The sequence below is a fragment of the Larus michahellis genome, chromosome 9 (assembly GCF_964199755.1).
Source record: "Larus michahellis chromosome 9, bLarMic1.1, whole genome shotgun sequence".
Classification (NCBI taxonomy): Eukaryota; Metazoa; Chordata; class Aves; order Charadriiformes; family Laridae; genus Larus; species Larus michahellis.
The window spans coordinates 18,044,942-18,068,163 of NC_133904.1; the positions used below are offsets into that span (position 1 = coordinate 18,044,942).

Sequence of the window (23,222 nt, forward strand, 5' to 3'; positions counted from 1 at the left end):
TTTCCAACATGAAACTTTTCCCTACCCTTTATTTGGGTTAACTTCAATATTATTTACCACACTACAACCTCAATCAGTAAACTCTTTGTATTTGGAGTAACACTTCAATCGTGCTTTGTTTCAGCGTTCCCCTGAATAGCTGGGGACTTTTATCTCTACAATTAGATACATGTATTTTTATTTCTGTACAGAAATAGTCAGGTCTGCATCCAAGATACAGTTGGAAAAAACAGAAACAATCGCTCTACAAACATGTTTCTGTTTTCCCGTATTCAAAGTGGATCTAGAAGGTTAAAACAGAAGAAAGACGTTGGCAAAGCCTTTTCTGGAATACTGGGAGCCAGTTCAATAACCAACGTTTCAGAGAAATCACCTCAGACTGAAACAGGTGAAATGAAAGGCTACAGATAATCAGAAGTTCAGCATTTTATCTTTGGACAAATCACTAAAAGAGCCTGGATTGCAGAGCCAATGAAACAAGGCTGAGAACTGGACTGAGACTGCTCTTCATAAATGCACCAAGTCACAAGTAAATATAGTCTGGAAATAAAATACAAGGCTCCCAGTGACACAAGTACTGGGAACAATCTTTCCTTAGAAGCCGGGGAGAAAACACTGAATTATTTTAAAAAAACAGAGCTACATAAGTACATGTAAAGTACAATACAACGTCCCGCAGTGATAGGAAACCAGACTTAAAAAAACAGGTGGTTTTCTTGCAATACTGTGACCTGTTTTTTAACACTACTGAATAAGCTGAGTTTCTCTAGGAAACTTTTTCAGGGATTATTCTTGTCGGGCAATGGAATAAGATGGTCCCCATTGCAACATTAAAACAGTTTCTATATGACAACAATCTGTATTCAACCTTTTCCCTTTCTCTCTGTAATTTCCACCTGGAAAACTATATAAGCAATCTACACACAATTTGATTACTTCTGTAATAGGATGTACACATATGGATGGCGTTTACATACAAATGCAAAGAAAATATCAGCAGGTTAAAAGTGAGATTCTTCCAGAAAATGAGTTCATACAGTAATTTGCATTGATAAAAAACAACACTTTAAATTCACAGCAGTATTTTATAACCCCTTTTCAAAGGTCATAGTGATTATACATGAAGAATTGGCATAAGAACAAATTGTTGCTTTGGGAAGAAGTCTTCTCTGTAGTTTCTGGTTTTCCAATAAACAAACATGTAGCGTACATTACAATATGGATTATGTTGTAAATATTTATATATATAAAATACATTGTATCGGTAAAAAGATACACGACTGCCTAAACAACATACTAACCTTAGTTGACAGGTTTTTTCCTCTGTACAATTTGACCCGTTTTGTTTTTTTTAAACTTACATGTAAGCACTAGCTATAGGAAGTCATGCATCTTTACTAAGCTGATGGTAACTATACAGCTGATAGGTGGTTTAATTAAAAAAAAAAAAAAAAACAACAAAACACAACCAAAACAACCACTAGTACATGACTGTGTCGCTGAAAATGTAACCACATTTAGGTTTTTTGGTGTGGAGCAAGTATTGCAACTGCATACCTGTTACAGTGTTAACTCACATAAAGGTAACATTATTGTCTCCATCTACAGATCTTAATGGCAAGTCAATATTATTTTCCAGAACAAAACAGTCTTGTTTTGTTCCCTGTCAACTAGACTGCTATTATTTTTTGGCAGGAAAGGAAAAAGTAATAGTTTTTACAGGGATAAGAATAACCGTTAAAATATTAGACTCCAAATTCTAACAGAAATACCAGTTCAAGATACCAAACACTGAAGAAAAATGGAAGAATTCCCAAAGAGCTAAGCAAAGTACGTGCAATGAGAAAATTTCATTGATGTTTCATAAAATTGTAACAGTATGGTGTAAACTGTAAGTGTACGTTGAGTCACATTCATTTAAAGCACTTCTATACAAATCATTGTAGCAGCAGTTCAAAAACCCACAGAACCATGCACTTAGTTTTAAGCACATGAAGAAATCCCACCCAAATCAGAGATAAGAAGCCCATGCTGCTTCAGCGTGCCAGGCAGCACCACGGACTAATTGTGACTGACCCGAACCACTTCGGCCTTAGCACTTCTCCAAGAATTTTAAAAGTCCCAAGTATCCTAGGAGAGGATTGAAGAGTTTCTTTCTTTTGTTTTTATTGCCCCCTAGTAATTAAACTAGCCCTGTTCTGCCCCAGCCTGCATCACTACCATTCAGTCCCAGTTTCTACCTGGATTCCACAGCTGGGGCCCAGCGGAACTGCTCTCTGCAACTCGGGCAGTATCGCCAACTGCTGGAAGACAATTGTAGCCATTCACTTGTAGAAGCAATACAGCTTGTGACATGATCATTTTTCCTTTTTTTGCCATAGTACTTAGCATTATCCTTGGTCTTTAGAGCCTTTTCTGCAATTTTGACTTATAAAAAAAACCCCCCAAAACTTTCAAAAACTAAAACTTCTCTTACACAACAGGGGGACAGCTGGGGGTAGAAGTGTTCTGCTGACAGACCACAGCATGGTCATTTAAGAAAGTGGAGACAGGGTATTTTTTGCTAACTGTAAGATTTGCTTACTGATCTGAAATGTACTTTTTCCTCTCAGATTCACATGGAATAGCATAAATCAATTCTTTTTCCTGTTAGGCTGTGCTCAGAGAATGACAGTTGAAGATAAGAAGAACATTTTATTTCTATTAGTTTGTAAGGTGCAGAAGACAGGTCTACTAGTAATATCAATGCCCCATACATAAATGCAAATATAAAAAAAAACAAGCAAAAAAACCCCAACAACAAAAAAACCCCATTCCACGGTCTTAAATTAGCACCTCAATAAACTGCACAGGCATGTTCCAACACACTACTATCTGGCTTGTAATTTATCTTTATTTTGCACTAGGATGACATCTTGCTGGTACCATCTATCAGAGTTAAATTTTTTGGTATGGATGACCAGAGCTGTCCTGTCACCTTATCTTCTTTTGAAGCATTCGAACATATTTAGGCTTGAGAACCTTGCAAATCCTGGCCTTCCATGTTTCACTTGTAACTGCTGACCCCCTTCAGCCAGAAAATACCACTTAGGATCACGCACTAGCGAAAGAGATGCAGAAGTATGGAAGATAACACTGTCTTAACACTTCGAAGTTGTCTGATGCACTTTAATCTAGCATGTTTCATCAAGACTAATGATTCTGCTACATCATCACAACGGTCCTCTCTCACTGACAGTACAGGGTTTAGAAACTTGAGGAAGTTGCTGGATGGATAGAACGATAACTACCTAACAAAAGGTAACACACACTAGACCAGATGGCAAAGTGGGGTATTTATATGTTATTTATAAAACATGGACTCTCAAACACACGTAAGATAGCACAACAACATTTAGTGACCAGCACAGTTGTGGGCCATCTACCTTCCCAAGTATAAAACATCAGAGTTACAAGAACAAAAGGCAAAGAAGAAGAAAGAAGAAAAATAAAAGCTCCCAATCAGGCGTAATTACTAAGGTTTTGTCTACACAATGGAACTCAGGAAAATTAACCCAAATTAATTTAACTGGATTTGTCCGTGTCCATTAAATTCCTCTGCAAACACTTCTATCTGGGAATAAAATGTGTCCTTAATTTGGTCTAGCTTCGAAGTGAATTAAACTAAATTCACTGAAGGCACTTCAATTATGAATGGGAGAGCACGCACAGAGACTTGGGGGGATTTAAGCTGCCCTCTTTATATTACTACATTTAGTTGACTTGCATCAATTTTCCTCAGTATCCTGTGTAGACAAGCCCTGAACTGATACATCAGACACAGAATTGAAAAAATAGAGAATGAGGGAAGCTACGCTGGAGAATCCTCAGTCAACACACTAAACCCCTGGGGGAACCACTGAAGAAGAGCTATTATCCAAGAGAAGAGAATTGTTTAACTATTTTAAGTTCAGTTCTAGGAAGAATACCACCAAAGTTCAGAGACCAACTGAGAAGCATTTTAAAAATGCAGATATGCTGCAGAGGTGCTATTTATTTAAAACATCTACTATTTGATTTTTTATTTAAATTATTTTAAGCTAGAACTATCGATAGAGAACACTACTAAATCATCTTTTGAGGCGATTTAATTAAGAATTAGAGGTTATAACCTATTATTAGAGGCTAAGACAAAAGAAAGTAGAAGAGAAAAACTGAAAAGATCACACTGCGTTTAAGAGCTATGGCACACTCCCACTGGAGAAACATTATGGAAAGCTAGAGACGCTTGAAAACACCCAAGCCCCCATAAAAAGTTCTGAAACACCCACAGTCACCAATAACAATCGAGGTGTCCCCCACTCGCACCCCACCGCTGACGGCAGCCCAGCGAAAAGCATGGCACCAGCCGTGCCTCGAACATGTGTGCAGGGGGGTTCGTTCGTCTGCCCAGATGTTCTGCTAGAGCATTTTTACAACTGCATTTTCATGGAGCTTCAGAGTGTTTTTGTAACACTATTGTTCTTACTCAAGAATTATTACATTCTCAGAGGGGAAAATGTCATAGATAAAGTAGAAGCCCACAGAAATAGGGGTCCAGAACTGAGACACAGTGCCAAGCAGGAGACAGAGCCTTTCCAGGTAAGGATCCTCTACATCCCTTCATCAATATTTTTTCCAGATAAAACCCCACCATTGCTATACTCTTTTTGCTTTCATACAGGACAACAGTTAAAAAGAATGAACGTAAGGCAATTAAAGTGTTTCCCTCCTTTTATTCACAAGGGCCCTCAGAGCGTGTTAATTGTGTTCTGGCAGAAAGCAGCACTGCAAGAGATAAATGTAATGCTACCGATAAAATTCATTTTCTCTAAAACAAAGATCTTTGTTTTAAATCAAATTTAAGTATCAATTATTCTCTTATCTGGGAGAGTGATAAAGACATAGGTAGTATTATACTGTACTGGAAATATAACAATTAGAGTTTCAAATGTTTCTCTGAGGCCTCTTATTAAATGCAGAGTTTCATTAAGTAATGTGCATCTCTTCCACTAGAATATATTGCTATGGAAGAAACATAAACAAGCTAGATCGTTTTTCCTCATTCAGAATTTTTTCCTTATTTTTTCCCCTCATTTTCCTCGTTTATAGATTTTTTCTGACGCTGCAAGAAGATAGTTTCCAAATATTGCACAAATTCCTCCAAACACCATCCTTCTTTCAAATAAAGAAGGTATGCTGGCCAAAACTCTACTCTTAACACAGTTTTCTCTCACAAAAATATATATCATATACTCCCCGTGCATAAAATTTACTTCAGTACATTAAAAGCAAGATGTCTGAGTAACCGTTATTGGATAAATATAACGTGGAGTTTCATTCATTTTTTCAAGTTTGCGTTGTGTTAAAAATGAAACACCTGAGCCTGCAGGCCCCATGACACGCACGCAGCTCAGCCACCAACACAGCAAAGACCAGCTTAACCACTTGCCGTTTCTTACGTTTCCAGTTATTTAGCCCCCTATTTCGACACTGCGGATTCTAAATTTCATTGTCATAGCAACAGGAGCCTACGTCTTCATTTACAATGCAGATAATCTTGCTGATCGCACTATTCCTGCGCAGCCCCATAGCTTCTGGTTTGCCCCCTGTGGGGGTCAGCTTTGGCTGGAGCCAGCGGGTGGGACGCCCTGGTGTCCAGCGGTGGGAGGTGCCATGGCCCCCGCTCTGCCCCGTCCTCCTATGCTTTCCTTTCAGAACAAACAGCCACTGCTGGAGAGCCAGACTGCTAAGGTTAGTTCTCCTGCTAAGGCTGCTTATTTTTGAGCTGTAAGTAGATACTCAGCTGATTAAAGCTGCCTCTAAGCAAGTTTTTAATTCGACTTACTTACAACAGACTTTAAAGAAGAGTTCCTTGAGCATGTGTCAGATGGGTGTTATGCTGCTGGCTTTTGCTGAGGAAAAGAATCCATTTTTGCCACAGTAGAAGGTATGAATAAGCAAAATTTTGTCCCCTGAGAAATCTGGAAAAAGAAGAAGTAGTATTTTAATCATTGTACTTACTCTATGCTATTTGAATAATAATAATAAGGGGCAAAAATCAACTTTACCTTTGACCTTAGGAGACTAATGGATGCTACTCTCAGTGCAGCTAAATTAGCATATACAACAATTTGCATTAAGAAGATTACTTAGGCACAACCCAGACAATTAAGAAAGAAAATATGAATTATGAATGTACAAAAATATCCTTATGGCTATCCTACATGAAAATGGTAATTCAGGCTTAAAAATTCTTCTAACAGTTCTCTCTCTTAAGATTCATCAAATACACCTTTGGAAGTTTTTCTTCTCAGAAGCTATCGAAATCTAAGGCAATGAACTAATGAAGAGTTAACCAGGAGAAGACTCAATTAGGATAGCCCTTTTCTTTCATGGAAAAAAGGGACAAACACACGAAGAAAGAAGGAACGCTGCTTTATTTCATGGGTTTTATTTATTTTTAAAAGAAACAGCATTTCTCTTCATATATAATCTACTCCTGTCTCTTAAGTCTAAGTCCTGCTGCTTGCAAACACATAATCCAATTACTATAAGCTTCACATTATTATTTTAAAAGGCCGTTAGAATCAGTTTTACTGTTTCTATTTTTTTAATCCATTCAAAAAACTGAAAACACTTGTAACTGAGCCCAGCTTTATCAGACCCAGGATTTAACAGATACCTGCCCAAACCCCCTTCATCATGGAAAACATTCCTTCCAATAATAGTTTTAAACCAGGCAGAAACATAACAAGGTCCCCATTTTTATGAATTTGTGAGAACTCTGATAGGAAAACAGAACATTATATTATTTCTCATTAATTCCTAGAATACATATGGAAATAACCAAATCTCAGTTAATAATAGCCCTCATGCAAAACATGCCAGTTGTCTGTATAACAACTCAACTGTGACATGAAGGGTTTGTGAGCTAATATATAGTATTTTATAAGATTCCTATCTTTTTTTTTTTCTTCACCATGATATATTTTCATGCAAGAATCGTACATCTGACCAAAGAATTATCTTCAATCCTTTGTTGGAACTTACTTTTGAATGAACCACATCACAAAAATCCTCGTACAGGAGTAGATTATTTTAAAGTTCAGAATAACATAAAAAGAATAATTTCATACACTGCAAAGGAAATACCAGCAGCAGTCAAACCACATCTGCCTATGACCCTCATCATTATCACTCTCACAGAACTTTAAAAAAAAAACCAAACAAACTGTAAAACCCTCATCAACTTACAGAAGTAACTTTTAATAGCTCTAACACTTTCAAAGATACTTCAACTGCAAGGGATAGAAATAACATCAAGCGTGAATAAGCCTCAACATGTCCATGAATACCATGTTAACAAACTGAAATAGCTACACTACGGAACTCCTGTTAGCTGTGGGGAAATAACTAAAGACTCTGTTATGCAGCCTTCAAAATCAAATGACGGTATTTCTGCTAAGGAGACATATCTTTTAGCACTGCCCAGGAAATAAACAAGCATTAAATGTATACCCCTTTTCTCAGCTACGTATTAACAAACAACGATTGAAATATTTTTCTAGTTTTGTTCATTGCATCAGCTGCAGAGAAAAATAAACCCTTTCCATCTAAAACTCAACCTGCTTCTTCAGTCGAAAGAGGACTTAATGTATGTGCTTCCAGTACATTCTTTTTTTTTTTTTTAGTAAATCACAATGTACCACGTAAACTATGCTAAAAATTATTCCATTTAGTTTGCTGTCGTAAATAAGTGATCTGAAAGATTACCATGGATACTATATTTTTAGGGCACCAGCAAATGCATGTAGCTCAGCCCTTTTTGGCATCTCTCTCACACACACAGCAGCTTCAAGAACTTGTTCAGTGTTCTGGGTGTTTGGGAGCTTTTTTATAGTTTTTATCTGGTTTCCTGAAGACTAACTTGATAGTACAGTATGCAAAACCTCAAGCTTGTACATAACTTGCAGAGAGGTTTACAGCAGTTACTGCTATCCCTGCCAATAATTTCTTCAGTCACTGTGAAATGCAAGTTCTTCCACACAAACGGCTGTACACCTGACTAGTGTATGGGAGATACACTAAGGCTAAATTCAGATCTTAAGAACTTGATTTTGTTATTATGAATAGTCCTTCCGAAGGAGCCTTGTCCCTTCTCTTCACCCCCTGAACACAGTGTAAGCTCAGGCTAAGGTTAGCTGCTGCAAATACCCAGTTCAAGATCAACCTTGAGAATCTTGTGTTCCCCTAAACAGTGGGACAATGAACTGAAGAATGCTCCCCATACGACCACAACTTGGTGCATGACAAATTATACAGAGATGTAAATATATAGCATAAAATTAACATTAGGTATCAAAAGATTAACGTGCAGAGTAATGTCAGATGCAATTCCTTTATAATTCTGGGGACAAATCTTGCATTTATCTTTTTACATTTGCATGGTCCCTGCAATACCTTCGATGTGAAGTTAGCAAAGAAAATGAGGAAACACAGATTAAAGATGCTACATATATATTTCAAAAACAAAGAACTTGAGAGCAAACAGGTCTCTTGAGAGTAAGAAGGAGTCTTAGGAAAATCAGCTGAGGCCAGATGCCAGAGTAGTTCTTCATTAAGAATGAATATTCACAGTAACTTTCTCAGTTGTTCCCTATTTTTGTCTGACCTTTCAAAGTAAACGCTGATAAGGAGCTGAAGAAGCTTCCTCTACTCAGTTTTTAGAAGTACCTCAATTCTCTCCCGAGACTGTCATGCAATCCTCATCCTGAACTCCAAAGGGATCCCATTTTCCACCTCCACTTCTGACACAGGACTGAAATAGCTCCTACAATCTCTCCAGCAGCTTGGGACCAGCCGCACAGCACTGAGAGCCTTCTCTGATGATGTTCTGTGGAACCTGGACCAGCATCTCCCCACAACATCTCAAGTGTGTGCTCACTTCCATGATTTTTGTTTCATGCATGCAGCCTGAAGTAGTTCTAGGACAAGACAAAAGCATTATCTTGTATAACATCAGCTTTGTGCTTAGTTTCTGTTAAGACCAGGCTTCTTCAGTGCATTCTACATTCAGAACAAGCCCTTACCTACAGTTACATTGCGCAGCGGTTCTTTGCAAAGAATTCATTTAGCTCAAGCAACATATGAAGGAAGAACTGTCTCTAATAATAAGCAGGCAGTAACATTTAAGAAGTAATAACAGGATCACCTGAAGGAAGAGGTTTTTATGCTAAAGATGGCCACTATCAGTATGTAGGTCCTCTTAAAGAGAAGTGAAAAGCATCGAAGAAATTATTAGCTACGGCTAGTGGCTCTGCTGTGTCCTACAGATGTCCGTGTTGAACGCTGTTGGAGGAGGCTGTGACGTTTGACACATAGCATTGGTCCAGAGCTCACCTACAGAAGGTCTAGGACTGGCTGATGTTCCGTGTTCTTGCAGGCACCTTTCACAGTTACGTTATTCCCCAGAGTAAAGCAACACTTTGATCTAACTTTTTAATGACCCATTCTTGGAGCACGATCTGAAGTGCTAGCACAAACAGACTTTCTCTTTGTACTGAACCTTCATCACGTGAAACCTCTTTGTAACCACTGTACGAGAAACATCTATCGCTTTATCTATTTCCTAAATCTCTACAACCTGTCACAAGTTACTGATGAAGGAAAAGACTTGTCCTCTAGCTAGAGGAATTCTTATTTACCCTGACCAGCGGTTCTGCCATGTGAGCACATTTTTCCCCTCCTTGGCTTATACTAGTTTGACTCAGAAAACAGGTGCAGTGGATTTAGCTGACAGGGACATGAAGGCAGAAGCTTAGAGGACATCAAAAGTGTTAGCATTATGAGCTTTTTATAAATAGTTTTACAGATACAATTCTCCAAGCATCCTTCATCTTCTTGTACACAAAGGTGAAAGAAAGGTTTGAATGCTTACTTGTATGTCAAGTGCACGATCAACACATTAAGAGTTCAGTATAGTCTTTTAAAAAGGACTCTTCAGCATATTCATGCCTTGAGGTAGGCAATTCAGCTGCTATTTTAAAAATAAGGCTTGACTATCTGTTACTCTTCACTTCGCATTGCTCCTCACATCAAGGCAAAACACAAAATGGTGATTTTTTCCACATTTCCCTTAAAAATACTGATCCCACCAATTGGTTCATCCAACAGCTGCAGTGACAGACTGATGGGAAAGCTCCCTCTCTTGCAAGTACTCTAAAAATAATGGCAGAATTGAACTTCTGAGATTCAGATTATGTACAAAAAGCAAGTGCTTAGGTGTATATAATGTAGAAAGGATAGCAAGTCACTAGCTTGCCAGGCATTCATATAACATGCTGGAATTCCACAGTAAGCACATCAGCTCAGTGTAGACAGCAGCTAGATAAGCTGCAGGAGGAAAGAGCTCACATGCTATTCAGCAAAGCAGAACTGGTAATTTCCCCCAACCCTGTGACTGCCATCCTCATTTCTGTGAAACATGAAGTTCCTCAGTTATTGCATTTAGTTTCGAAAACTAAACCAAAAAGAATAGAAGGCTTATTTCTTTTTCTTACTGAAAACTATGCTTTAACATCACCTCCAAGATTTTTAGAACTAGAGAAGCAAAGGAGAAAATAAAGGTATGAGACATGGAATCTGGAATGATTCATTTCACAACATTCTGAAGATGAATAATTTAAGTATTGCAACCATGTGTTTCATTTAAACTACGTAAGTAATTGATAGTCTGTGAAGAACCCATTAGAAAAACTGAAACCCATGCATCAGACAGATCTAGAGAGAAAGCACTCCTCCTCCCATTCGAGTAGTACGGAGCAACATATCACAGATGCAGCATTAAAGGCCATTGAACAACTCCATAGCGATGCTGGCAACTGAGCAGCCACAGCTTTGTCATGTAGCTGGGTCAGAACCTCAGACTTGAACAACTCCTCAGCTTGGGGTACCAAGCTGTGGGATCATGCAGTGAAGGTCATGCGTCACATTTCATACTGAGAGAGAACTGAAATATGACTATAATCACTTATAATGGCCACTAACCTGTTTTAAGTACTCTGAAGACACTCATTTCTACAGTCACTACAGCAAGATTAAAGCACAATTCTAAATCACATTCAATTGTTGGAATCCTTGCCTATGTTAAAAATCTGCAAGTTAGTATCAGGGTTAGGGAAAAACACCATGTTTTTTTCAATTATGAGTTATTTCTAAAACTTTCTGTAGGGGAGGACAGGAAGGTGTAAGCACATTATTTTCAATGCCAACTCAACAGATCACTTTTCATGGTGGAAAGCGGAAAACGTGGCAAGTTTTTTTTCAACTGTCTAAGCAGAAAAGTACCAACTCTGAATTAAGTCCTGAAGAAATTGCTGAGAGACATCCTACTGCAGTTGACAAGATCTCTCTTTTGAGTCCTAGGGAAAGAAATAATAGATATCTGTACAGAGTGAGGAGCGACATCTGAGAACATTTTGCAATAGGCCGAACACCTCAGGTTGGTCTGCATGAGAGACTTCTATTGATACACAACGTGTTTCTTAAAGAGGAGGGGGGATTTCTCCGTGACTAACAACCACATGCAGGTACAGTTGCACTGGCTAAAAAGTGTGCCTGATGGTATAAATTAATTTGTTTGGAGGAGTGCTCTAATTGAAAGAATCAAATCAGGGTTGACCTACAGAAGGTGGGTTTGCAAAGCTGCCTCTGACAGCAAACTCCAAGCAGAGGCAAAGCTTCAGATTGACTGATTCTGGCCGGTTTTTTTCAGCTGTAAGTGCTGTTGTGGAACCAGTCTTGCCAGAAGGAGGGACTGGAGTCCCCCCTGCCAGGCCATCTCACGCCGTACATCTGGGGTTACTTCCATGTCGCTGATTTGACTATGATCTGTTCTAAAACTGACTGAAACTCACCCCGTTGGGGTGTGGCGGCCCCTGAGGATGTTGGCAGTATTAGTCCAGTTCAGATGAGGAGCATACATTAATTTATATGCTGCTGTGAATTACCAGTATAGAAGTGATTAGAGAAGACAAGACATATACTAATTATATTTTTCAAAACTTAAAGAGAGACCTCTCACACTCCAATTAGAGGTATCCTGGGGGGACGAAGAGGTGAAAACTATTTTCTTCAGTGAAATAACAAAACAACGAGTTTGGTCATTTGTGCCTTTGTCCTGGCTTATCAAAGAGTTGGGGTTTTTTGGTTTGGTTTTTTTGGGGGTTTTTTGTTTATTTTTTTTTTGTCAAATGACAACACAAAACATGCAGATCGTTTTTAAAAATAAAGGCAAAAGTAGTACCATACTATTTCTTTGCAGTTTTCTTGGAATCTTTTCTGTTTTGTGTGTCAACTCCTTTTCAGATTTATGTTTATGCATATTAGCAAACTTTAACTTTTTCAAACAAAATGTCTAGTGCGAAATTATTTGGTATTAAGTTCATCAAAACTTAAAGAAAATATAAGGTGCCCTAAGCAGCAAGAAAATCCCTTCTTCATTTAGTCAAATCAATTTGGTAACAATCTGTACATTTTCTCTCATCACAAATAAGCTATAGCTACCCCTACAGTTGTAAAAATTTATAATCTATATGATTATATATAACTTTATAATTATAAATGATAAAATCTATAATTTTTATCTATAATTATAAACTTATAGTTTTTCCTATAATTCAGGCAGTAATAATAATTAGCAGGCACTAGGCTCAAGGAAGAGAACTGGAAGCTGACAAATCAAGGAAAGTGTTATAAGGAAACACACAGAAGAATTGTACACACACAAAAAAGCATTAGCAACAAACAGATATTTGAAGTTTGATGTTAAAATAGTGCAGTCTGATTTTTTGAGAGCTTTTGATCAGTTCTGACCAACTTCAACAGGATTAATGGATATTCAACTTCTCCAAGAAATAGACCATTAGTTCTAATTGCCACTGTCGTCATCATCTATTATTACGTTCTATGAAAAGCAGGACACAGTTGGAGTTAAGTATCAGTGTGCAAAACAGGAAATCTAGAAAGCCAGAAAAAAAATGGAAATTGCTACTGATTGCAAAATAAGCCTGGGGGTGGGGGAATAAAATCCTTCACCACACTGAATATTAATGTCTGCAGGCAACAACTAAAGAATAACAACAGTGCCTGGGTTTTTTTAAATGACACACCAAATTCACCTATGAAGACAGCCTCTGTAAACTAGATGAAGAACCATCTCTTCTGAAACAAGATGCTCATCATAGACTACTAGACAGGAAAAAGAGGGAAAAACACAAAAGGTTTTGTATTCTCCTTGAGTCTTAGTTGACAAACGCGATGACAACATCACTCTAAGGAATTAGAACATGTTTTGCAGAGCTTACTGCAAGCTTCAGCACATAAATATCTTTCAGTTCAATCTACTACAGAAGGAATTATGTATTTTTTTAAACATCTCAAACATGGATTTCAGAAATACCTGTATTTTTCTCTGATTTTTATAAAAATAAAAGCACTGGAAGGAGACAGATCCATAAAACAAAAATTCCTTGAAGCTATCCAAAGTGACATGCTCTTTCACACAATTAATTTTTTTGTCTTTATTTTAAAGACGCAATGATCAGCTGCTTTGCTGCTGATCTGAAGCTAAATGCATAGTAAAGCTGACTGGGAGTCGTTGCTGATTATTTTTAGAAAATATGTATCATCACTTTGGACAATGCACACTGTCAATTTATTAGAAATTTTTCAAAGCAGCATGGCAGAAAATTGCTCCTCCTGACTAGCAGATCTGCTTATTAGCCAGAAAAGCAAGGATGAAAGAAAGAATCCTGCTGTTGGTTCAAAATAAAAAGATCCGGAGGTGAAGGAGGAATGATTTCAACAGTGATCTATAATTTCAGTTAGGTGTTATATGAAACACAAACGGCTAGGGGAGGGAATGAGAGAGAATCTATTATTTGATGCAGGGAGCTGGTCCCACAACAACAGATCTCCCAGTTCAGTTTTGCAGAAACCTATTTGAAAAAGTATGTTTTTATTGCTTATGTCAGTTACTTTCCACTAAATCAGTCAGTTTGCCAGACAGTGAATACGTGCAATATTTGCTCATTTGAGTCAGCTTTTCTCTTATTTACATGTGTTTTGAAAAACCTCTTGCTTTACAGTTTGCTGAACCAGTCAATTAACCAGCCGTACTCTCCATTTCATGACAGAGAGAATGAGGTAATTTCTTGGAGCTGCAGTCGGTAGACATTAAAAAACAAACCATCTATGGGGAGTTCATAATACTTTAAAATGTATGAAGGTAGAAGCTGAACTTTATCTAGTTGATAATAATTTGTTTTTTCAAGCACTAGCATCAAAGTAAAAGCGGTGGTGTCAGGAAAAGAAGGTGGTCACTCCCGTCAACTAGTCAAATATTTAAACTTGGATCTGAACTAAGCTCATGCCACCAGTATTTGTGTTTTAATTAATATAGAAATGGAACTGGTTATATGCAACATAATGTATGCAACTCAAACTACACAGCAGCTACTAGTTTCTTACGTATAACATCAATATTTTCTATGACAATGATCTCTAAAACTAGGGGTTTTAACTAAAGGAAGAAAAAACACCACTTTCACAAATAGATTTAATCCAAAAGAGACTTAGCTGCAAAGAACATCTCAGGCAACTTCAAACAGTCCTGAACCTGACCTGTGATTTTTTATTTTTTTTTAAACACAGCTTTATGTGACTGACTATGTACTCCTCATATACAAATCCACATCTGCTTGATTAAATTAGACTGTCAGTCTCCTCAAGTAAAGCCATAGCCAAAAGGCCCAAAATTATGTAAACAGCCTCCAGCAGAAGGTTGAAAACGTGGCTCTGTATTTTCTCTATAACTCAAATGATAGAATTAAAAGCTCTGAGTAGCATGCCCTCAACCAGAAAGACATTCAGAGAACTTACATTACAATTGCCATTGCTACTTACAGAGAAGCAGTAAACTTTCCCATAATGCTTTACCTCTTGAAAGCCAGACACTTTATGGAACATCATCCCAGTTGGTGTCACCATCGAAAGCTGACCTTGGAAGTCTTCCTGTCCTATCAGTCCTTGTCCAAAGCACAAGAAGAATTTACTCAGTGACAGATTTCCTTACGTTGTTCTCTATTCTTTCCATGAACTAATCTGTCCATTAAACAATACTCAGATGAAGACACATGCATCTGTGGAAGCCAAGACTTCAGCAAGGGCCTTTTTTTCCATAGGGAGACAAAAAATTAAGGATTAGTATAGCTGAAGTGCGTTAAGTTTCTTACTGGAGAACCTGGCTGAGTAAAGAACCTGAACTGCTAGAATTATATCATTTTGGCTTCCTGACATGGAAAAGCAGTAACTAAGTAATGTTCGTAATGAAATGACTGTAGGTAGGTCAACAGGCTCACCTTACCTTGGCTGAGCGCAGGAAAAATGCAGAGTATGTATTGCTCTAGAGAGTGCTAAGTGGGGTGAGGAAAAGCAGGGAGGAAAGGCAGCCGTTTCTCTTCTCCTGCATCTATACTCCAAGCAGTCTGAAAAAATACTGAGATCTTTTTCAGCGACCCTGCTTACTTTATGTAGAGGCGTAAAGATGAAATTTGGTGTTTAGTTTTTACAGCACTTTTGCTCTCACTTCTAAGCTTGGCAACTTTCTCCTGGACGTGACTAAGCTGACTATAAAACCAACCAGTACTAACAAGCATAAGCGTGATAAGCAACATACAGTCCTGTGACCTCCTGGATTTACAAATAGCTCCAACATTTTCAGAAACAGGAGGCACCTCTCAACACTGCAGATGCCAATCCCTTCAGTTTTGTCTGGACCCATCCATCTACCTTTAGTTAATAACAGCACACAAATACCAGCATGCTTGGAGGCACAGTTGACATCTCTGAATTCACAGAATCAATAAATTAATTCCACATGTAAAAATCTTATTTGAAAAATCCTGTCAGCTTTGCAGGAAACTGTTCTGTGAGCAGCAGAAAGAATGAAGCCTCATTTTCTTTGGATTTCTGTCCTTTAATGCCTAAACTTCTGCAGCCATCAGCACACCCCAGAGTCAGTCCAGAACCATGTGTGCACTAGACTGCCCAGACAACTGCTGTCCGACAGCGCAGAAAACAGTATGCATCTAGTTTGTCTTTCTTCTCCACCAGCCACAGACTTTCACAAATTTTTTAAGAATTTTATGAACTTTGACAATTCTAACTATTTTTCAAATTGTACAATGGTTTCAGGGGAACTGGGAAGAACGATACACAGATGGATGGGCATAAGTCTCATTAGAGAGGCTGTTAGAAAAGAATTCCCCTTTCCATGACACTTGATATCGGTTCAGGACCGCGTGCCTGTGAGTTTGCTAGCATGACATTATCCAGTGATGTCTGAGCTCAGAACTTCATTTACAGCTCAGCATAACGCCAATTAGTAGATCCTAATGGCAGAGTTGAAGGTTTACCCATTTAATCGGCCTTTCTTCTTACCAAGAGATGGGGAAAACACAGTGCAAGAATTTCAGAACCCCTAGTCTGTAGCCAACAAGTCAATCCGCAAATGGAGATGTGAAGTTCTCCCTGGACAGTTAATAGATGTAGACAGGTTCTACTAAAGTGTTCTAGCTGTGCTTTGGAGTCTCCATTAACTATTTTGGGAGTCTAGGTTCTTAATTCCAGGAAGATGGTTAAAGTCACATCATATAAATACTCTGTTATATATATTACTTAAAAATTGCAATCAGTTTTTCAACGTTGGATGAATCCAGACATTACAAGAAATAGCAGTGTAATATTTAAGTATCTGTACCAACAATTAAATACTAAATATACATATATTCATGTTTCCTTATACTTCAGGACATGGAGATATTTAGGGTTTTATTCCTGTGCAGCAGAAGTAATTTTATCACATACCTTTCTTTGAAGAAGCTGACCGTTATACCTATTTATCAGTAACTGCAAGAGAAATGGAAAATTTTGTCTCACTGGTCCAAGAACATGGCCTGGAAATTAAGAGGCACAGTGCATTTCAATTTTCACTATAACACTGTTTATCAAACCAATTTAATCACTTATAATCCCTTTTTTTAATTGCTGGGCTTTTAGAAGCTGATTTTTTTGGGGAGAAGAAAGCTATTTTGCATACAGCTCTGCTTAGCTCCAGCTTTCAAATAAACGTCATCTGCATAAATACTAGAATGTGTTATGCCCTTATTTCTTTCTAATGAATATGACTTAAAATAACAGAAAAATACACGGCACACTGGGAATTCCCCCCGTGCCTGTCCTTCCTATACTGCAAAAGATTTCATACAACAAATAAAGTAAGTAGACAGTCATCGACTTCGTTATTTTTATGGCTCTCATGAGTGGTCCCAACCTCAGCAACTTACAGAGCATCCCTGTTTCACAAGAAGTATAGTAGATAAGTGAGATGGCATTCAAGAACACACAAGCATCCCTTAGTAGTGTTAAGGTCCTGCCATTTCCTACAACAAAATCTGTTCTTGAGAACCAGGGGTAGTGACTAGCACGGCTTAACCCTGTAAGAGATACAGAGAAGAGACAACTGGCTTCCTCTTGGGTGGCATCTCCCCTTTTCATCATCACAAGAATCAGCAGTTTATTTAACAAACTGTCTCGCTCCATCATAGTATCGAGCAATTCAGCAGATGCTTTCACAATCAGTGAAAAAAAATTATTGAAACGATTTCTTTGTATGTATTAAAATATCTGTTAACAACCACCACTCAAAAAAGTGCAAATCTTTCTTAATTTCTGCATAAAGATCATTCCCTCACAAAATAAACTATGTCACCAGAAGAATTTATCTAATTACTTAGGCAACCTTTCAACCAAAATGTTTTAATAAGACATCCTTTTAATCCCTGCCTGTTTAATAAGACATATAAGACATTTCTTAGTTTATTACACCACCAGTGCACAATTCATTTCTATGATACAGCAACAATAAATAACTTAAGAACACAAATGAAACAGCCAAACCTCATAGCCTCCAGTGAAACGATATATGGAACATAATTACATGTGGTACACATTCTGCAAAGGATGTTGACTCAGTCCCAAATTTAGCAAAACATGACCAGGAAATAAATGTCTGGAACTGAAACGCAGTGTGTTTTTGACCCTTTTCAGTCTAGAAATCTACTGTTTGCCAAATGTCATTTCAGCTTAAAAGTGTATTAAAGATCCTCTAGTCCTCTGTAAAGAATGAACAGCTCCACAAAGATATTTTTTTAGAATCTTACTGGTCTAATTTACACTGAAACTTACTTTAGTTACTCAAAAGCATTTTAATCTCTCTAGATGAAGTTTCCACAGATTTTTAACACCCATGTGAAACCAGCGTCAGCTTTTCATGCTTGAAATATATGGAGGTAGTTCAAGAAGAAATATGAGAGGAGATGATTTACTCGGAAAGGAGTTACTTCTGTCTTCTCTACGTATCGACTGGCTTCTTCCTTTAGCTATGCAAACAGTACCAACTTCTCCACCCATATGCTCTCTGCCCTTATATACATTAATAAAACTGAGAGATCAGGTAATGATAGTTTTTGGGTAATTTTACTGACGTTCTTTTTGTCTTCACAAGAGAGGCAATTCAAAACTACATTAATTTACTTATAAGTACGTGAATCTGAATGAACTTAGGTTGGGCTATAGTTTGGTTTTGCAATGCTAAAAATTTATTACAGAGCCCATGCAGCACCTGGAAAAGATGACATATTTAGGTTTATACATTGGAAATTTGGAGTTTCTAATCACCTTATCTAAAATGGTAATACTTCAAGAGAGACAAAGATCATATTTTCATCAAGTAGCCACCGTCTACCAGCTTAGCCTGTAGACACTATGCCAATGTGCACATCATATTATTAACAGTAAAAACAATGGAACAGAAATTCTCATGGACTTCATGCTAAATAATTATAAAAGGAGCATTTAAGTACTATAGAAGTATTTATACTGCATGAAAGGCTTAAACTGTATCCTTCTACTGCTCTATATTGATTATTTTCATGTTACAATACGTTAAGGCCTTCTTGGATTTCTTTTTAGAGTGACAGACTCTTGCTCTAAACTGAAGCAGTCGGTATTTTTTCCTTAAAAATACATCCTGATTGTTGGACTGTCCAGTAAGAACACTTTATTTTTTTTTTTACAAGCATACATTTAATTCTTTTCATCCAGGCCTAGAACTACCTACCTTGGAAAACACACAGCTTTACTGTCAAAAGGGAATCTTCAAGACAAACAAAAATTTCCTGGAATTCCATGAGAACCTACCTTGGACAGAATTGACCAAGACATGAATTTTTTTTTGGATACACTGGCCTGAAAAGCTGTGTGAAGTCTGTGCCTCACAGACATGACTTCTTTCAGTGGAGAAAAACATGATTTATAAAGTTTGTAAAAAAGAGGATGAACCTCATTCCTCACTGTGGAATAGGGCCTAGAAGTATTTTACTCCTGGCAGTTAGCAAAAATATTTTCATTTCATGAGGACTGAGTAAAAAATTAGTCTAGTTCACACTGTTAAAACAATTAATGAAACCTGTAAAGGCATATACCAGAGGTAAAGAGCACAAACTAAAACGTTTATGTTTTCTACATTTGAAAAAGCAAAGCTACATGTTTGCACTCACTGACAATACGTACCTCATACAACAATATTGTTGTTACAATGTAACAAAATTGTCTCATAATAGACAGTTATTAAAACAACAAATCAACCTAGCAATTAAATCTCAAAATGACAGAGCATTGCCTGTAATTAAAACACACTTGTACATCAACCCACGTTAGGCCAAGCAGCCTGAGTATCCTAATACAGCAGTTAGTCTTTATTAATTGTATCTTAATGAGGATTCCTAAGGCAAATTCAATATTGAAATTCAAACAGACTACAATCAAACGGTACATAGTCTTAAATTAGCTGAAAATTAGCAGTAACTGCCAAATGATGAATTCAAGAGTAAGCTGCCTGTAGTGACAGGTAATGTGTCCTAGTTCTTTGCAAAACCAAATGCCACTGCTCTATAATAAGCCAACATACTTCTGTAAAAATACTGCCACAGCAATAGCCAAGATGACACCTAAATAAAACGGAATAACATTTCTGTCTTATCACTCTGACTACAAGTTATATTAACTGCATCAGAAAACTAAAAGTGAGATCTGTTTTCTGTTGATAACCACCTTCTCATTACAGGAAAGTTCTGGGATCTAAGCAGTTTCCTAAAAAACCCGTAAGCGGTAGTTTGCTATGCTTGGGGTGTTGCCATCACCAGCCCTGCGAGAGACAACAGACGTCTGATGAAGATGTGTAAAACAAACTAGAAGTTATCAGAATTCTGTGCAGAGGACAAGCCCAGAGCAGGCACTGGGGGGAGGGTGAGAGACACTTGGACTTATTTACAAACAGGAAAACGCCCTTTCCAAAGCAGACATTGAGCTTAGTAGGAAACATAGAATCGTTTGGGTTGGAAGGGCCTTTAAAGGCCATCTAGTCCAACCTCCCCAGCCATAAGCAGGGACACCTTCAACTAAATCAGGTTGCTCAGAGCCCCGTCCAATGTGACCCGGAATGTTTCCAGGGATGGGGCATCTACCATCTCTCTAGGCAACCTGGGCCAGTGTCTCACCACCCTCAGCGTAAAAAAATTCTTCCTTTTATCTAGTCTAAATCTTCTCTCTTTTAGTTTAAAGCCATTACCCCTTGTCATATTGCAACAGGCCCTGCTAAAAACTTTGTCCCCATCTTTGCTGTGTGCCCCCTTTAGGTACTGAAAGGTCACAATAAGGTCTCCCCCGAGCCTCCTCTTCTCCAGGCTGAACAACCCCAACTCTATCAGCGTGTCCTCATAGCAGAGGTGCTCCCACCCTCTGATCAGCTTCGTGGCCCTCCTCAGCACTCGCTCCAACAGGTCCATGTCCTTCTTATGTTGGGGGCCTCAGAGCCGGATGCCGCACTGCAGGGGAGTCTCAGAGTAGAGTAGAGGGGCAGAATCACCTCCCTCAACCTGCTGGCCATGCTGCTGGGGATGTAGCCCAGGATATAGTTGGCTTTCTGGGTTGCCAGTGCAGAATGCCAGCTCATTTCCAGATTTTCATCCACCAATATCCCCAAGTCCTTCTCGGCAGGGCTGCTCTCCATCCCTTCATCCCCCAGCCTGTATTGATACCAGGGGTTACCCCAACCTAGGTGCAGGACACCGTACTTGGCTTTGTTGAACCTCAGGAGGTTCATATGGGCCCACTTCTCAAGCCTGTCCAGGCCCCTCTGATTGGCATCCCATCCCTCAGATGTGTCAACCGCACCACTCAGCTTGGTGTCATCCACAAACTTGCTGAGGGTGCACTCAATCCCACTGTGTCATTGATGAAGATATTGAACAGTAGTGGTCCCAGTACGGGCCCCTGAGGGACACCACTCATCACCAATCTCCATCTGGACATTGAGCCACTGACCACTACCCCTCTGGATGCAACTATCTAACCAATTCCACATCAAACGAACAGTCCACCCATCAAATCCATCTCTCTTCGGTTTAGAGAGAAGGATGTTGTGGGGGACCATGTCAAAAGCCTTACAGAATTCCAGATAGAAGACATCTGTAGCTCTTCCAGGAACTGAAGGGCTTACACAGCACAAGGTGCTGGCTTCAAGCCAGCAACACCACAGCATCTGTGACTTTAACCTTTAGCCATCTAAGCCACGGTTTTCTTTTCCAAGTCACGCATCAGGGGACACACAGAGAAATAAATTCTGTAAAGTCGGCAAAATTAATATTCAAGACAGATCAATTTTTGCAAGAAACTACTAAATGCTTAGAAGTGAATTTTGCCATCACAAGATGTTTAGATCGGCAATGTAAGGCGGAATAATAGAACATTTATTTTCCTCTTTTTTCCTCAGATCTGCAGGTTCCCTGGTCTACTCTAATTTCCTGCTCTTCTAGTCCTTGAAAGGCAAAATCTAACAAAAGTATACTGTACAATTAGATACTTCAGATGCATAGATGAGACACATCAGATAGACTTGGTTTAGATTAGATACATAACAGCTAATAGCACATAGAGTGATAACTGGTATTACCTGAAATCAAGGTTGGAGAAGGTAAACCACGTGAGCCATGCGATGTTATGACTCCTGAGAACCAAGTTTAGAAATTTTTTTCAGTTAAATCAGGCCCAAAATGTGGAAAGATTAGAGTCTAACCTGTCTTATGCAGGCACTGCTTATCTCTATTTGACCACTGTCACTAGCAAGAGACTGGAATTGGCTGGAGGCACTGCCCCAAATAAAATAATCACTTTTAAAAGATTAAAGAAGCCATTAACGGGGATTGACTTTGCCCCAGCAGAACAGAGCAATGCAATCTGTTCAGCGCTGGTGATCTGGCAAGGACAAATAAAATTAGTCTGACACCCGAGTAGAAAGACAGGGACTTGTGGATGCTGAGTGCAGCGTCCAGACTCACAAGGGCTTTTGAAGCGACAATGGTTCCAGAGGAAACATTCGATATGCAACACTTGGGTATACAGCTTCTTCTCCGTGATCAAACTGCATACTTAAAAAATTTTGAGCCAGAATCCCCGAGGTTTCGCTGATATAATTCTTAATCCCCAACAGTTTAAATAAAAAAATAGTTCCCACAGGGGAGGGTGGAGTTCCGAAAAGATTTGTGCATCAGCTATAGAGAACTGATGAGCTCAGCAATAGTCCAGGAGCCTTAAGACAGTTTGGTACATCAAGTCCCACTTCTGAAAGGAAGAGAGACAAAGAATCTATATTCAAGAAGAGACCTTTAGTAGTCAAAGACAAAAAAAAACCCACCAGGATCTGGACACAATTCAGACTTGAAAGTAGGAAAGAAAGATTTGTGAATTCTAACTTTGCTTCTTTGTTTGACTTCATCCACACACAATTCAGTCTGTTTACATATATTTGGCATGAAGGTTTGCTTGTAAGGAAACATTTTTGTCACCTCCCTTTTTCTAGACTGTGTGGACAGAAAGAACACTCTTTGGTATGGAACCAAGGTCTATATTTTGTATTTGGTATGACCCAGGTCTACATTTACGTACTTACTCCATCCCCTGAAAGTACTGAAATAAATTATTTTCTCTTCAAACTGTATCAGATAATATTTGGATAATTACAG

The 23,222-nt window shown here is 38.4% G+C and overlaps 1 protein-coding gene across 42 annotated transcripts in view; it reads right to left on the reverse strand.

The window, feature by feature from the left end:
- The window catches only part of OTUD7A (OTU deubiquitinase 7A), a 180,088-nt gene that overhangs the window by 63,449 nt on the left and 93,417 nt on the right, over window positions 1–23,222 (reverse strand). For 17 of the 42 annotated variants that reach the window (XM_074602099.1, XM_074602084.1, XM_074602105.1 and 14 more), the window contains one exon: window positions 5,871–6,002. The exons of 7 other annotated variants lie outside the window; for them this stretch is intronic. The gene's annotated coding sequence lies outside the window, so the exon portion shown is untranslated. Of the gene's footprint in view, window positions 1–5,866; window positions 6,003–8,754; window positions 9,006–15,018; window positions 15,108–23,222 lie in introns of those variants that run through there. 18 more of the 42 variants (XM_074602110.1, XM_074602103.1, XM_074602112.1 and 15 more) reach the window with 5 other exon arrangements.